Source organism: Paramisgurnus dabryanus, chromosome 13, assembly GCF_030506205.2.
Source record: "Paramisgurnus dabryanus chromosome 13, PD_genome_1.1, whole genome shotgun sequence".
Classification (NCBI taxonomy): domain Eukaryota; kingdom Metazoa; phylum Chordata; class Actinopteri; order Cypriniformes; family Cobitidae; genus Paramisgurnus; species Paramisgurnus dabryanus.
This window is the reverse complement of record NC_133349.1, coordinates 18,558,706-18,577,495: the sequence shown is the minus strand read 5'-3', so window position 1 is coordinate 18,577,495 and position 18,790 is coordinate 18,558,706. Positions and strand designations below refer to the sequence as shown.

At 35.5% G+C, this 18,790-nt stretch overlaps 1 pseudogene; it reads right to left on the bottom strand.

Moving 5' to 3' along the window:
• Nucleotides 1–133: 133 nt before the first annotated feature.
• Nucleotides 134–13,049, bottom strand: LOC135743149 (meprin A subunit beta-like; annotated as a pseudogene).
• Nucleotides 13,050–18,790: the final 5,741 nt, after the last annotated feature.

Sequence of the window (18,790 nt, the reverse complement as noted above, 5' to 3'; positions counted from 1 at the left end):
ATGTTAAATATCTTCATAAAATATTTTTGTTCTATTTGGAACCTCAGTGTTTGGTTAAAAATGTGTGTTTTGTATTGTATGTTAAAAATGGAATACATTTTTGTGTCTTTTTAGGGCTTGAAATATAATCTGTCTATCTAGATGCTCTTTTTGACAATTTGTTCTCAATGGGTATTTTTAAAAAATATTTTTTTTTAAATAGATTATAATGTACATCTAAAGACAAGTAGCAGTACCACTAAATGCCACTAAATGTCGCTAAAGTCTTGCAGGTGATTTGCAGACCAGATCTGGCACCTTGTGAGCAATAGGAAACCAATAGGTTATTTTATAAATTCACACAGTAGGTTGTTACAAAGGTGGAATTTGCTTTACTCTTTGCATAACTTGATCTTGGTTCTCTTACAGTAACATTCAAACATTTTACAATAGCATATACATAACTAGATAATTAATTTGTGAATCATAAAGACCTCTACATAGCAATATATTGATAAACATCAAGTAAGATTAACATCACATCACATGTAGCAAACCCTTCTACACTTTGGCATTTGAAGAGGGGCCCTGAAATGCATTTTTTGCTGTTCACTTTAATACTCGTCCTACATAATTAAACACTGGTCAAATATGTATTATTGAGTCTTAGACCTCTCCAACGACGATATATCATTTGTCATGATTTTTTAGGTTTAGAATAGGACTGCCCGTGTCATAACCTGTTGATCAATAATAATAAACATAATTACTTTCACATTATTCTTATGACAAAACCGTGAAATATGAAAACCCTTGTTAAACCTAACCCCACATCCTTGGAAGTCTCCAACAATAATATAATTTGTCATGATTTTTTAGGTTTACAATAGGATATTAATTACACACTGGCATTAATTCACCGACATGAAAAAGGACCACAAAACCAGGTACTTTTGTACCTAAAACGAAAAATAGATGGGTCATGTTGATTGATTTTCTTTTATGTCAAAAATCATTAGGATATTTATAAGGTTCACGTTCCATTAAATATTTAATACATTTAAATAAATCAAAACTTTATTTTTGTGAGTGGATGCAGGCAAATTTCTCCATATTTAGATTTTTGCATTCTCAGATTTTCAAATAGTTTTATCTTGGTAACATATTGTGCAAACAAATCATACATCAATGGAAAGATGATGTATAAATCAATAAAAAAAGACCCTTATGACTGGTTTTGTGGTCCAGAGTCACATATAAACATACATCATATTATATTAATTATCAACTAAAATAATCATTTAACAGTAGTCTAACATATATACAAATATGAACAAAGATAAACTGCTTTGAATCAGAATGTGTGTGAAGTCATATGTGACAGCAGTTATTTCTCATTACGTCAGCAGAAAAAGACACAAAACCAGTAAGAGGATCAGAGAGGATGGAAAAGTCCTGACACTGGAACTACAAGAGAACAGATAAACAGAAAGATAAATATAAAACATTGACTTCTCTGTAAAACAGAAGAAACCCTTATATATTTAGAAACAAATTATATGCGTTGCGAATGTAATAAGCATTATTTCACTGTTCTAATAGTACTGCTACACCCTTAAAAGGTTTTTGAAAGGTTCTTCATAGTGATGCCCTAGATTCATTTAGTCAAATGCTGCTGCCATTTGAGCTGATTTTTAGATCAGCCATCAGTATGAACAGTAAATCGCAGGGTACATCACTTTAAAGTCCTGACTGCCCTGCGAATTCAACCGGTAAAATGGTTCTGGATGTAGTTCTAGAACTAAGTGCTCTGAAAGCGGCTAAAGGTTCTTAGAACCATATCCTTCATACCTTTTTAGAATTTAAATTTGTACATTAAAGGTTCTTTATGGAGCCATTTAGTCAAATATCTCAATGGAGTCAAATCTGGTTTAAAGTGATTCATTAAATTTACTCAATTTCAACTTTTTATGGTAAGTGGTCGCAATCAATATATTTAAAGAATGTATTATTTATTTTTTTGTTTAAATGTAGCTTAAATAAATATATTGTGACCACTTGCCTTCAATAATTTTAGTAAATTGAACGATTCATTTTCTTTCAGTGTACATAATCAGGTGCAAAATGCTAATTTTTCCACAAAAATGTCTAAACGTTTGTTTATACACTAATATTTATAAAAAAAAAATGGTTGGATGGATGTTTACCTGAAAATCCATGGTCCTTGACGGGCACTTTCATTAGGAGTAGCAAGGATGTTATTCACATTCCCATTTGGGCAGGGTACAGAATTATTCTGAAGCAGCCCTGAGATATCTAAGACAAAGACATCATTTAGCCCAGTTTGCTTTAAATACATTAAGGTTTTTTATTTTTTATTTAAACCAGTTATCTGAAGCTCCATCACAAAACCTACCTTGCATACTCATAAGAACTATCATATCCCCACCCTTGATGAAATCTCTTTTACTGAAGTCACTTTTGTTGAAATATCTGGATACTTTAGGACTCACATATACAGTCTCGTTGCCAATGATGGTTAAAGTTCCATTATTTTGAGGATTGTCCCACACATACCTGTTATCTGTATAACAAAACATGTGTCTTTAAAATAAAACAAGGATTTTTAAAAGGTTACAGCTAGATACAATGTCATTTATATAACTAAAGGTCCACTAACTAACTCACCATTGGTCTAAACCAGTGGTCACCAACCTGTGGATTGCAATCGACTGGTCAATCTTTGATATGTCGATCCCGCATAAAATAAAAAAATTCATTTTGTGCTCAGACCATCGGGAGCACATGGACTGTTCCCAATGGCCCGGAGACATGCCAGCCAGCCACTTTATTGGTTCTTACGGCCTACCAAAGTGATCACTTTTTAATTCGATATTAGATAAAAAACATTCACATTTGATGTATTTTGCGCATTATTAATATTTCAATAATATATGTGACAAGAACCAACCAATCAGCCCTTAAAATATCAACACTATATCATGTAAACATTGTATCATTCCATATCAACTCAAGATGGAGGAACAGCTATAACTGTACAAGAAAATCCAGAGCTGTCAAACCACAATTATTTTTACAGAAATAGAAGAAACAATGTATACACTGTAAAAATGCAGCACAAAGTTAATACAACTTGGTTTTGCAAGTCAATTCAACCTAGTACCTACTATTTTAACTTTTGGTTTAAAAAAGTTGACATAACTTATAAATTCAAGTTGGACTTGTTTAACTTAATTTTTTAAGTTAAAGTAACATAAAAATATGTGTTGATTTGACAAGTGTAGAGATACATTACTTAACATAAGTGCGGCTCATGGACACTACCAGAGTGCAAGTGCCTCAGTGATTTAGAAAAGAAGAAAGTGTTTTCCATGCGGTTAGATGCAAAATATGAACAGTTCCCTACACACCGCAGACACACCCACCTACCTACACACAAAATAGCTTAAAGGGATAGTTCACCCAAAAATGAAAATTCTGTCATCATTTACTCACTCATGTTGTTACAAACCACATAAATTTCGATGAACACATAGGAAGATATTTTGAAAAAAGTTTGAAGCTAACCATAATCAAACCCTAAAATCAGAGGGACATGATAAGTAAAAAACACTGGTCTAGAAACAGTTAATCCTGGTTGTAAACTTAAACTTAAAACAAACTATTATCTTATTTCTGAAATCTGATTGGTTGATTGAAATGTTGTCCCAGGGTCAACATAATGTTGGCCTGAGGACATCAACCACTTGGCAAAATCAGGAGAGCCGTCCACAAACGGTTTGGTTACAAACATTTCTCAAAATATCTTCCTTTGTGTTCATTAGAACAAAGAAATTTATGCGGGTTTGTAACAACATGTGAGTGAGGAAATGATGAACGAATTTTCATTTTTGGGTGAACTATCCCTTTAACAGTGCCGTCCCAAGTTACTACATATCTTGTTTTAAAACTCTTATCATAACTAGCCTACTACATAATAATAATTTTGTCTTTTACAAACAGGAATAGAAAGAGTTCATTACAATGCTTTACATTCAAGTTACCAATAAAAAGTTACTTTATTTACTGCATATGGTGAAGGAATGCAATAAAGCATCTTACCCTTAAAACTCTCCAAAATGCTCTGCCATTTTTCTGCTCAAAGTCTTTCACAACGTCCAACTGCTCTGGCTTACAGCTTAAAAGTGAGTAAAAACTGTCTAGCAGCGCATCTCTCTAACAGCACAGGAGTTGGTGACGTCATCGCTTGTTCTGAAATATGTGACAGTGCGGTGAAAAGTGGACCGAAGCATGTAACTCAAATAAAATGAGCAACACCTCAGACTGGATGTTTAGTTTGGGCTCTTTGATGGGTAGATTTAGCCTTTCATCAACGCCGAGGTCAGGGATCTTGGGCTTAAAAAGGTTGGATACCACTGGTCTAAACCATTCCACTTGAATCAAACAGTTGTTCAGCACTTTAAATGATAAATAATCAATTCATATCTGAGTAAATCAAACCTGCTAAAGCTGGCTCAAATTATACAAGGATCACAGTAAAAAGAGATGTAACTTTATGGCCTAGACTGGCCCAGAGTGGTGAAAAGCTGTAAATAATATTACAGAAAAAGATTCAGGCTGTGTTTAAAATCTCACCCGAAGTCAAAGATAGGTCAGTGGTGAAGCTCTGCTCAATGGACATGCGCTTCTGTATGTTTGGATTCTGGTCAAGAATCTGAAAGGTCACTTGTCTCCATGCACAAGGCCACTGCAGCTGCTTATCAAACTCACCGGATACCAGACGAAAACGCAAATAAATGTAATATGAGAAGTTGTCCAAGAAAACCTGATAGCGATAACCTTCACTCGAGTAATACAGTGGACTACTGGCGGAAGTGAAGCGGGTGTTCAATAGCTTCTGAATATTCCTTATCTGCCATATTTGAGGGCACTCCGTCTGTGAAATATTGATATCATCCAATGAAAAGCCTCCACTGGAGATTCCAGCTCCTTTACGAGCTTCAAATACGACTTGAAAGTTTTTTAACGCATTTAGGGTCACGTGGTGCAGCCGCCAGTAATAATCAGGGGTTCCTGCAAAAAATATAACAGTGAAACATATCTTACTAGAATACATTAACCTCATTTAAAAAAAAAAGTTAAAATCATTACGTTACATTAAGAAGAATAACTTAAAATAACCAATAAACAGTAATAAAAAATGTTGTCCTTATTTTTATGGGGTAACAGTTACAAAAAGCAGTATAGACAATGCTATATTACAGTGACAGCCGGTGACTTCTTTTTTCGAGGGCGCTCGATGCGAAGTTCGCCACAACATGTATGTAGCCCGTCAGTTGTGTTGTTCCTTTTTTCAAAATATGTATTCTGCATGGCGAGAGATCCTGTGTGCATCACGAGTCTTGTCAAAATAAGTGCCTGCTGTAGACGCTTCTAAAGGGTTTATGATAAAAGAGACGCTCGCGTTTGCCAGATACTCGCATAATCTCATGCATAATCAGAGTTTACTGTTAAGTGAGTGTCTTGCGTGTATTTTGTGAACGTGAGCGTCTCTTTTATCATAAACGGTTTTGACGCGTGTGCAGCAAAAACATGTGATGCACATGGTTCATATGATGCAACAAACACCTTTTTTGAAAACGCAAGCAACACACATGACACTCCGAACACAAATTTTGAATTAGCGCCCCTCGGATGAGCAGTCACAATCTGCCACTGCTATTATGATTGTATATGACTATTTTCACAATATAGCATGGTTTCTATGTGCATAAGTATATTTATTAGTAGTTTGTAAGACCTGTGATCTGATCCATAAGTTTCAAAGTTCCTGTGCTGTCTGCTGCATCCTGGTATTCCCTGATCCAGATGTTCAGCTGGTCGTTCACATTGGCACTGTGAAAGTAATAAAACTGGACGCATTGAACTTTACAATCTCTTGTCGGTGTCATTGCTCTGCTCTCCAGTCTAGCTGAGTCGGCCTCATTTCTGCCCACCAGACTGAAGTGCATGAAGAAAGAGGTCCCTGCATGTTATAAGAATATAAGTTCAGTTGACATATGGGGCAAAAAACTTTTGGATTTTTTAATTACAACATGCCAAATTTTTTAAAAGTAATCTTTTAATTTATTTCCTTTTTTACAAAGGCCTAGGTCTTTTTATAAAAACTTCTAAACAAGAGACAGTTTATTGGTTTACTTTTATTCTGTAGTCCATGTCCAAGTTATCTTTTAAACTGTTTAATCTTTGAACATGTCTTGTTGATATAAAACAGAAACTTTCTAACAGCATTCACTAACTGAAAATCTCACCATTTGCCTCTTTGCCCAAATAGGTGTGATCAGTCACATTGACGCCTTTCACTGAACTCACGCTCTGCCATCCGGGCTCAGTAGAAGAATAAACATTCATATGACACAGAGAGTCGTCATCAAAACTACAGTGATCAAGGAAAGAGGTGGACGAATCTATAACACAAAAATATGTGCAAAACAAAGTAACACTGGGAAAAATCTTGCAAATTCCTCACTCCATATAAGTTTTTTTTTTTTTACAATGTTACAGTGTCTGCTTTGTGGTAATCACATTCCAGTTGTATTCATCAGACACTAAAAACATTCAAAAATTTCTTGTGTATAAAATCTGCACAGCAACAACAGCCATATATAAAACTAATATACTTAATTCAATTCAATTCAATTCAATTTTATTCATATAGCGCTTTTCACAAAAGTCAATTGTTTCAAAGCAGCTTTACATAAATAGAAGCAGTGAAAAACACAGAAAAACGACAGATAGCACAACAAAATACATGATAGCATGAGCAGTTAAATTTGCTGCGGCTATGACTCAATATTATAAGTGCACGTATTACTAAAGCAATGTATAGAAGAGGAAGCTAGGTAAAGCCCAAAAAGGCTACTTACTACATTTGTAGAGATTATTTAGCTGAATAGCATCATATTCACTCATGTCTATACGCTGACCAATCAGATTTTGGAACTCAGGAAGCTTTGTAATGATTGTGGATCCATTGCCATTGCTGAAGGCATTTTTATCATAATGCATCACAGACATGTAGTCGTATGGGGTAACTTCGGGGGTTGTCACATTCTTATCGTATTTATCAAAATTGTCCTCATGCCCTGAAATTAAAAACTAGTGCAATTATTAAGATGCAGTTAATAAGAAATACTTCTTTATATATATATACTTTATACAAAATCATGGTTAAAACATTATAGTGCAACCTGCAATGACGTTTTCAAATTTTATTGTCACATAGTCATCTCTGTCATATCTTGATTGCTCATGGTAAAATCCCAGTGCATGGAGAAACTCATGCTCAACAATTCCTATAAATCCACAGCCATCCCCAATGGAAACAGTTTGCCCAGGGGAAGGTGTTCGTCCCACATATGACCAACACCTGCAAAATCATATCTTAAGTTCAGTGTAGTGTAGTTTAAGATATGTCAGATTTGTAGTCAATGAAACTATACTGTACCCTTCAAGGTTCTCCACAGAAATGTAAAAATCTTCTGTTGTCCTAGGCTTAAAGTCAATACATGATTTCAGTCTGAACCGTTCAAAGGCCCTCAGTATAACTCCTTTATAGTTTATATCTATAAGCACAATGAGAACACATCATGTAAGGACATGAACACACATATATATAGAAACTTTTAAATAAGCCAGATTTTCTTACCCAGAATAGGACTCAGTACATATGGGACAGGTATTTGCCAGCTGTATTGATTTCCCAGAATTGTACTCCTTTCCTTTGCCTTTAAAGCAAAGAGATTCAATTCTTAGCAAGAAAACATCTTTTTTTTGCAGTCTATCAGAATAAAACTTACCACCATGATGTCTCCCTCTTTAAGATGTAAACCTAAAGCCACAAAAAGCAATTGAGTTTTAATATATGCTCATTTTATACAAGAAATGAAAATGATATATAGCCAGAAAAAAACTAAAGTATATTAAAATATCTTATTAGACAAGCATCTGACAGCAACACAACGGTTTTAGCACTGTATGTCAAGAGCATAGAGCAACAGCAACACAATATTAAACTGGGCAACACAATGAAATGTTTTTTTGAAGCAAAATAATGTTTACATTTCTCAGCACAAAATGATAATTCGACCAGACCAGGAAAACACATCTGCTGTCTGTAAATATTTCACAGTGACACAAGCCATGTGTCAGCCTAGCTCCCTAATGCCCTGTTCACTTTACAAGCAACACGCTTCTCTAGCAGAGAAGGATCTCTTTTAAAAAATGTCGCTGGTATTCTGAACGAGAGGTAATGGAGAGCTGGCGATTTCCAACAACATGAGCAACACTTGGCGATCGGATGGGGTGTGTCCAGTGATGCGACAAAGCTAAAAATCATTTAACTTTATTCAAATGATGAGTGCTTTAGAGCGACAATGGGAGTGAAACGTGGAGGTCACGTCATCCAGTTTTTTATCAGTTACTGCAGTAGACAGTTACTCATTTGTTTATAAGTGTTACAAGAGCTGTGTCCCAAAAGACATACTACGCACTTAACCTATGCGGTCAACCGTCTAATGTATGAATTTTAAAAGAATAGTATCGTCCCAAATCAAACATTTAACAGTTGCAGAATTCAATTTTTTTTAATGTTTTCATCCATTTAAACCTTTATTTAACCAGGATAAAATGGTGTGGCCAAGGCTACTTAAGGGGGTTTATAGTCTTTGAAAGAAAACAATGTGTATCCATCAGGGCCGCCTTAACCTAATGTGAGGCCCCGGGGCTAAGAGGTTTTGTAGGCCCCCCTTCCCCTCGATTTATAGTCAAATTTTTTTTTTTTTTAAAGTGTAATATCTAGGTAATCTACATCACAAAATGCATTAGTTTCTTTCGAGACATACAACTGTGAGTTTTCCCTCTTTGAGCCAGAAAACACCATAATATTGTTATTAACATATCACTGAGCCCACTTGAGCATAAACACAAGACACTTTATTTAACAACCACACACAGCAACATGTGGTGATAATAAAACCAAAATGTGTGAAAGTATATATGTTTATAAGCTTTATATTTATATAGTTTTTGGAATATACAAATTTGCAGAAAATTGCCACTAATACTTAAATGCTCACCACAGTTTTAAAAATATAATAAGTTAAAGTTAGTTTTAAAGTAAAAATGCATTAATGATAACAAAAGATAAGTCTTTATAGACAGAATCTTGTTAAATGCATTAATGATAACAAAAGATAAGTCTTTATAGACAGAATCTTGTTAAATGCATTAATGTGAACGAAAGATAAGTCTTTATAGACAGAATCTTGGTTTTTAATCAGTTATTTATTTTGTAGGCTATTGAAGATATAGTATGCATTGTATTTAGTATTTATGCATACATAAGCATGTAAAACGACCAAGTATGAATATGCACAAGACAGACAGGGGACATACCTGTATATAAGATCTTTAGATAATGAGATTATAATGGTGCTATCAGGGGATGATCATTTGAGAGGGTTGTCGCTCTTTACTTTCTTAGACTTGCACCTTTACCGTTGCGTCTCTTTCTCGTCTTTCTAAACCAACAGATGTATGTACTGTGAGCTAACGTCGCGTCAAACATCGCTCCAGCTGCGCACGCGTCACTGATATAAACGCGAGTAAACTTAAACTTTATAACAACTAACAGCATTATGTGCGGGAACTCCTTTCTTAATTTAGCGGCACAGTTTCTTGTGCACTTTTGGAGAGACTTCTGCATGCCAGAGACTCAGACAGCTGCACGAGCACAGAGAGAGCGAACGAGCGAGCGCGCGCACGAAAGAGAGAGAGACCTGCACCTCACTAGTGCTTATTATGAAATTTCAGAAATTACTCTTTCATTTGTTGGTGGATTATTTCCTGTTTCGCACTCAGTCTAACGTGCAGGAATGACAACGCGCACTTAATTACATTACGCGGAACAAAAAATATGTTACGTCTGACATTTTATTTCACGTGAAGTTACAACGGACCAATCAGCAGCCATGTAACGTTCAATTAGAGTGATTGACAGAAAACCTGACAAGTTACAAAACAATATGACCTTTTCAGCTCATCATGAACGCAAACTTGGGAGGCCCTTGAACTTGGGAGGCCCCTGGGCTTCAGCCCAGGTAAGCCCGTGCATTAAGGCGGCCTTGGTATCCATGTATCAAAAAAGCAAAAATGTATCTCATGATCGCTGTTTAACCTACTTCACATTACCCCACATTAGATAAATATTCCTAACTGCATGCATTAGTAGATGTAAACATAATGTAAAGGTGAACTTTAAACCTTTCGATTTCTCACACTGATTTACTGATAATGTTAACTGCAGTAACTTTCGTGATAAACTCTGTGATAAACCTTACATTTACTTCAAGTAGCAGAGCTCAACACATAGTTTTTTTATTTGGCAAAAAATTAATTTATTTAAAAGTAAATATATAAAATAAATACAAATTTACAGGAGTTAGTCAGTCAAAGGGCATTACTTGAAGCTAGTTATTTTCTTTGGAAAGTTTTAAATATGTATTTCTACGACAAAACTGCATGGATTACCCTCACAAGGCATTTGTTTATCCCCTGGAGCCGTTTGGATTACTTTTGTGAAGGATGGATGCACATTCTTTGGCCTTAAAGGAGGTGGACCCCATATTCATACATTTTATAAAATGGAAGACCTACATTTTCTAAAAAAACTGAAAATGTGATCATCTGAAAAATGATATACATATGCATCTCGGATGGCTTGAGGGTGAGTTAATCATGGGGTAATTTTCATTTTTGACTGAACTACTTTAAGTCATACAGTAACCAATTGTTTACTAAGACAGTTTGACATATGAACATTTGTCCGTTTAAGACAATCATATGCAAACATTAAGCTCTAGCTGTGCACGCATACTATCGATGGGTATGAGTCCAACTAATAATCATACAGCAGCCTATAAACATCACTTCAAGAATAGAAACACGGCGTTGGGTTTTGTTGTAAAAACAGTGCAAACAGAAAAAGAAAGGTCAATCATAGATTTTATTCAGTACACAGAAAGACAATTACTATACACACTTCCTGCCTACGCTGAAATCATGTAGTATTTGCAATACGTTAATATTCTCAAAGTATTTGTATTTAATAATGTCAATGTGTTGTGGTTGCGCTGCTGCACATTGAAATAAACACAGTGATTAACGGGAAATGAATTACTGAGGGAGTGAAAGTAGCGCAATAAACTTGGGGTGGCATCCAGGGTGGCCAGTCAGATGTCAGGGGGGTCCAGTGCCACCCCGGACACCCAGACAAGAGCAAATGACACCAATTGCATAGTACAATGGAAGATATTTCATTATCAGATAAGTCAATTTGTACACATTTGTTCTTTTAATGTCAGTGTTATCTGTTTAGTCCAACATAACCTCAGGCGATGTGAAAATGTAATGTAATTGTTTCTGCAAGGTGAGCGTTCATTTCACTGTATGTGATAGCCCTCTTTTCCGTCACATAAGCAAAACTGCGACCAATGAGTGTGTGAAGTGCATTCCTTTTTTTGGACTTTTCAGTGTGAACACATTACTCACACCATTAATATTACAAAATGGAGAGTTCACAAGTGTGTGATTTGGGACACCCCTTAGGACAGCAAGAATTAGGAATGCCTCCTAGCGACCTTATTGAAAGAGATGTGCGACACAAAGCATAACAATTTGTGCACATTGGTTTCAATATGGTTATATTACCATATTGAAATTGTAAATATAAATTTATAAAATTAAAATGAGTTCTTAAAATAATACAGTTTATTTACCTTTGTTTATTTCAGGAATATCCTTCCATTCCTCATCAATGACTGACAGAAAGTAAAATGACAAAAAAGAAAATGCAGATCAGTAAAATTTGGTAAAATAGTTAATTTATCCTTTTTAAGATTGCTGATACTAATCGATGCTTTATTCTTCAACAAGTCTTGAATTGTTTGCTTTGAAATTTGTGAATGTATCTGTGAGTAAACATCATTTTAAAATGAGAAATCCTTGTTAAATATTACAAGAGCATTACATCAACATATTTATAGAATAGCAGTATATGACAACAATAATATATAACAATTATGCTAAGAGACATATTACACATAAATACACATAATCTTTACAGACTAAAATTATATAACAGTAACTTACAATACATTTAATTAACCTTATACTTTGTGTTGTACTTTACATGTATTTATTTAGCAGACACTTTTATCCAAAGCGACTTACAAATAAAACATGTAACTTACCAGTTACATTTAGTGAAGGCTGAGGATTAAAAAAAATGTAAAAATCAGTATTGATATAATATATTTACAAAACATGCACATTACTTTTGCTATTACATTATATTCTCTATATAACATTGTGAATTTTAAAACTTACCACTGGTGATGCAAAGCAAAAAGCCAAGCTCAGCAGAATAAAAGCCCACATATTCATCCTGTTCATTCATTGGGTTTGCTTGTGGAAATACCCATAAAGCAATAATACCTTTATAAAACCCCTTTATCTTCTCATCACAAATTCTTTCACCCTAAGCCTTCCTCCCAGCCTTCAGGCTCATTCGGTTTCTGCTACAAATATATGATCTTATGTTTATTAAATGTTGTTCTGTGATTGCAATTTTATATGGGTGTGTGGTATCATTTTAAAGGTCATAGTGCTATTGGGTAAAAAAGGTGTCATTTCTATAAGTCTAAGGTAAAGTGTATCAAAGTTTTAAAATATAGAAAATAAGCTGCACTTCTCTTAAAGGTGTGGCTTAATCAGAAAACTTCTGGCAATTTTATCTGCTACCCTTTAAGGTTAAAACTGACCAAACTGACCAAACTAAATTCCTGTCTTAGCTAGATTTATGACTCTGTGTAGACGTGTCACGATCCCAATCTGTCACCCTGCCTGTTTTCCTCATTCATCTCCCCACAGACTCCATTTCCCATGATCCTCCACGCTCCCTTGTCTTTTCTGCAATCATTGGCAGCCATTATTCTTATCAGTTCCATTACTTAAGTTCACTTTGTTTTCCCTATTGTTGTCTGGGCTACATTTATGTTTTGTGGTACTGTTTGATAGCCTGTATGATCATTAAGTTCATTGTTTATTAAAGTATGTAGTTATCTAATGGAGGTGTCAAATAATCACAAGTGCATGTCTTAATAAATATTACAATTGTCATTAAAAATAATGGTAAAAAATATGTGTTAAAATCAAAGGAAATTGGGTTTTAGTATTGAAAAACTGCAATACTTTTGGGCAAATCACACATACCACCTTCTGTCTGATGCTGATGAAATATTTTACTGTCCATTCTGTGTTAAACACATGATATTCAGATATTTTCCTTGGCTGCCTCTGCAGCTGGTGGCGTCATATTCAACCACCTAATAATAATAATAATAATAATAATAATAATAAATTGCATTTTTATAGCGCTTTTCTCGAACTCAAAGTCGCTTTACAAGGCAGATAGGAGAGGAAAAAAAGGGAGGATACCTAGTCTGCCTACGCCTAGAAACGGCCCTACCGCTAACTTCCGTGTTTGCCTAAAAATACTTCATCCCTGCTGCACTCTGTTGAGTATTTCCACAATCTAAACTTAAATCCTCAGTTTTCAGAGTGTATAGAGAATATCCAGGGACGTGCACAGACATTTTGAAAGGCGGGGCTCAAGTGGGAAAAAGGGCACCTCTTGTCATTTTTTAAAAACATTCTTAAATAGCGTTAAATATATTAACACAATTCGGACTTTATATCAATGTATTTATATTCCCTTACACTCTTGCAATTGTTTCATATTCAACACTTTCTTACTAAACAATCAGTTAACACTAGTGATGTAGTAGATTTTTTTTAATGATAGTAAAAGCATAGTCCATATTAAGACTGCTCCTCTAAACAATTCCCAATCTAGCTTAGTCTGTAGGCCTAACTGTTGATTTTTAACTGGGGTAATATTAAATCATGAATATAATATATACCCACTACCCCCCATCTGTAGATTTCTTCTAAAGTTATCAAAAAATGCTAATCTGCATACTTGACATTGATACAAGTCATTAACTGGGAAAGTTCTTTAGTTAATTTGTTAATCCTTTTCACTTGCAGTGCCTTGTCAAATGTGTTCATGCTTTAAGTAATTGCATATATTGCATATCAATGTGGTGATTGTGATGACGTGATTAGACAGTATTCGGTAACACTTTATTTTACGACCCGCAAAGTACCGCGTAATTAAACCGAATTTACAGCGTACCTATTTGTAACAACAGGGTAGGTAACCTGTAGGTATAAGGTGATAATATTTTAAGTTTGGGGTAATAAGGGGGTAAGAATATGAAGAATTATAAATTATTTATACTCTAAGTATTTTATAACAACAGGGTACCTATTGTAATATTACGTGGTATGTATGACTTAGTCAAGTCTATGGGGAAATTATGTTTTATTTATATTTTATTGTGAATTTTTCATATTGACTACTGAATGTTGTATACAGTCAATGTCTACGAGCCACATCGGCAAATAAATATAACAGCATATCACTTTTATATTAGTAGCCTATATTACTTGCTTTCAATAACAAAAGTCCAGCTGATTTAATGTGGTTATCTTTTTTTAAGGTAAGTACAATAAAAATAGCAACTTATTCCCTATTTACCAGAAAACTCCTACATTTGCGGACATATTTGAAGTGGTGCTTTGCAATTTATTTACTGTAAACACAAGTATTTTAGCCAAATATAATTTATGCAATGGCAAACCAGAATGAAACAACAGCAGATATCAGCTCCCGCTAAAGCAAAAGACGACTACATGCGTAGGCTACTGCGCAGGTGTAGAACGCGCGGCCGTCTGCAGGAGGTTTGCTGGAACGCGATCCTGAGGTGAAATTTCTTTAAGAGGTTTTAAAAACGTTCTACACTGTGGAGTACGGCTGCGAGTGATGTCAGCAGGATCCGCATGCTGGATAAGGTGACTGGTTTTGTTAATACATGACTCACGCATTTCAAACAATGTTTTTCAAGAAAGTTGCTAGCTAACGGTAGCAAGTTAGCTAGCATATAATTTAGCCTAAAGTTATTAACGTAACTGGCTCAGAAAACTCTGTTTCTGTCAAGGCACAGTGAAGAAACATTTACTGAAGGCTTTCATTTATGTTTTTTATACGTAATCTAGAACAGAATTTGTGAGACGACATCAACTCATCATCCGAGTGGACAAGAACACCAACAGAGGAAGCCAAGCCGCAAAAACAATGAAAAATTGTCATGACTTTTAATTTTAAATAAAAGTTATGTGATAAAAAACATTAAGTGTTGGCTTAATTATAGTGTTTTAAAGATGTTTTGAAATAAGTTGTTTTAAAATAAAAATAACAATATTCTGTATGTTTATGGTATTTACCCTATAACATTTATAACAAGAGGTGAACAAAGCACCACTTTAGTTTACAGCCCGCAAATATGTGAGTTACCTGGTACATACACAGAACAATCGGGGAATAAGCCTCACTTTAGTTTACAGCCCGCAAATATGTGAGTTACCTGGTACATACACAGAACAATCGGGGAATAAGCCTCACTTTAGTTTACAGCCCGCAAATATGTGAGTTACCTGGTACATACACAGAACAATCGGGGAATAAGCCTCACTTTAGTTTACAGCCCGCAAATATGTGAGTTACCTGGTACATACACAGAACAATCGGGGAATAAGCCTCACTTTAGTTTACAGCCCGCAAATATGTGAGTTACCTGGTACATACACAGAACAATCGGGGAATAAGCCCCACTTCAATTTACAGCCCGCAAATATAAGAGTTACCTGGTAAATCCTGTATACATATACAGATCAAAGAGGTACAAGTTGCTATTATTTTTATTGTGTGTTATATTTTATTTGCCGACGTGGCTTGTAGACATCAACTGTATGCTATACAAAACACTTCATCAGGTAAGTAGCAAATATGAAAAAAAAAAACACATTACACATAGACCATATTACCCAGACGTAAGTCATACATACCACGTAATATTACAATAGGTACCCTGTAGTTATGAAATACTTAGAGAATAATTTTCCATATATTCTTACCCCCTTATTACCCCAAACTTAAAATATTGTTCCCTTATAACTACAAGTACGTACTGTAGAGGTACCCTGTTGTTACAAATAGGTACGCTGTAAATTCGGTTTAATTACGCGGTACTTTGCGGGTCGTAAAATAAAGTGTTACCCAGTATTCACCTGTAGCGTCTCCATTATATATGGACCATTAGGTACAGTACATTAGCCTGTATGGTAATGATATTGCCTTAAGGTAAACTTTAGCTAACTTAGTACATGAGCTAATGCTTACAAATCACGCAACTTAGCAAGACACAAGTTAACTATATTTATCTTTTGACTAATTAGCTGTAAAGTCGGGGCATCAAAACTCAAAAATATCCTGACATGATATTTCAAATTTCACCGGGAAGCTGTCCGCAAACTGGAATATATATTTCAATTTATTTAAAAAAGCACCCCAGAAAAAAGGGCACCTTATCTCGAGAAAGAGTGATGTATGTGTGCATGTGTCTGACAATACTTCAACTTGATTTTAAGTTAGAAGGAGAATGCATCTACACCCAGCTGAATGAAATACTACCGTAGCTCCTCTAGAATTCTGTCTTATCCTATAAATAAATGTAACTAATTCAGTGGCGGCCGGTGACTTCTTTTTTTAAAGGAGCTCAATGCGAAGTTTGTCAAAACATGTAGCCCGTCATGTGTGTGGTTCGTAATTCAAAATATGTGTTCGGTGCGTCGAGTGAACCTACACTGTAAAAAGTTGACTTAACTTAAATTTTCAAGGCAACTTGCTGCACAGCTTTTTTGAGTTTACTCAACTCTTGAATGTTGTAGTTCACCTAACTAAATTTACTGAGTAATGTCAACTACTTAAACAAATGTGAACCAACTTAAACTGATTATGCAATAATCAAATTTCTGTGTTTACTCAACTAGTGACTGAGTTGGGTAAAGAGTAATTTAGTATATCCAAATTCAGCTAACCTGTACTGTGGGAGTGTGCACAAAAAAAGTCTCCCAAACAAAGTCTTTGTTTAACTTAGCCCTTTCTTGAATCAAAACCTTTTTGCTGTGAGGCAACAATGATTTGTGCTAACCCACTGTGCCGTCCTCTACACTGAACACACAGTTCTCAATCATGGTAACAACAAACAAACATAATTCTATTAAAGGACAAGTTCGGTATTTTACACTTAAGGCCCTGTTTTCAGAATGTTTATGATGAAATAGAACGGTTTTGACTGAAATTTCGACGGCTGCCCCGAGAATTTTGGATGGTTTGTGTTTCACCTCCCACCTTTACAATGGGTTTAATGGTGCACTGGAACAATCCTTCCTAAAATGCATTAAACTTTCGTTTTCAAAGACGTGAAACTCACCGAGTGGTCAGGGGTGTTCACTGGTATGCTCACACAAAAATCGCTGCAAAATACGCATCCAACAGGTTTTATCGTAGTTTTTACCAACTCCATTGACTTGTATTAGTTGTGCTGTGAGGTACGATATTACTCCGCGGTATTACAAAAAAAGTTTTAATTTATTGAGTAATTCTTATTGAGGTGCTAAGGAAGGACAGAATACTTGATCCCTATACCCATGTCACTGGAATCCGTTGTTGGGCCTGTGGGTGGTCCTTACAAGTAAATTGTAAGTCTGAGAAAAACAGGAAACACAGGAATTTATTCTTCTGTCATGACCTCTGTTAGCTAATAAAGGACCATTTGCATTCCTAAGCCTAGAGGGGTGCTTAGGGCCAGATTATCCATAGACCAGATAGGGCGAGTGTCCTGGGGCACCAACGGCTCCAGAGTGCGATCAATTAATGTGACCAGTTTTTGAGGCAGCACAGATATTTTTACAAGTTGCCTACTCACGCATCTGCAAATTTGGAATTCTTTTAGTTGTTATTTCATGCTGAAAGACGAGTAGATTGTGAGCCCATAAGTGTCCAGTAGTTGATTTATGCATGGGCGACATCTTGTGGGGTGCGGCGACACGGTCACCAATAAAAAAAACAAAATGCGCGACCAGTTTTTACCGCTAATTTGCACTACGCGTCAATGGTTTCATATCACCATGCACTCAATCCACAGATGGGTCTACACAGCCCCCCTTGAAGACAAACACAACTTTAATGGCGGAGTGCACAATGTTTGAAAAACGCTTTGGAAAAGGGAGTCGGGCCTACAAAACACACTTGTAGCCAATCAGCAATAAGGGGGGTGTCTACTAACCAACATCCTTGCCAGGGTTGCGTATGTGTGGGGCGGGTCTAACAAAAGAAGGTCCAGATTCTATTGAGGTAGGGGTGTGTATGTTTAGGGGATTTCAAATGTCAACATTGGCTTTCAAACATTGTGCACTCCGCCTTTAACACTCACTCAGAACCGCAAGGAGGTCATTAGATATAGCAGAGATGAGAGATAGAAAGAGCGAGAGCTTCTAATCTGGCCCTGTGGATGCTTTTAGTGATCAAAGAGCCCTAGGGTTCAGAGCTATAGGCCAAGCTTCCAGACAGTTCTCAATGGCTCTTATTCCTGTACACTTATTCCACACTTTTATTCTTTACGTCTTAGGTAATATCTCATACAGATTAGAAATAGTTAATTGTATATGTATTATGTATTATTTACCATTACATGCATTAATAGTA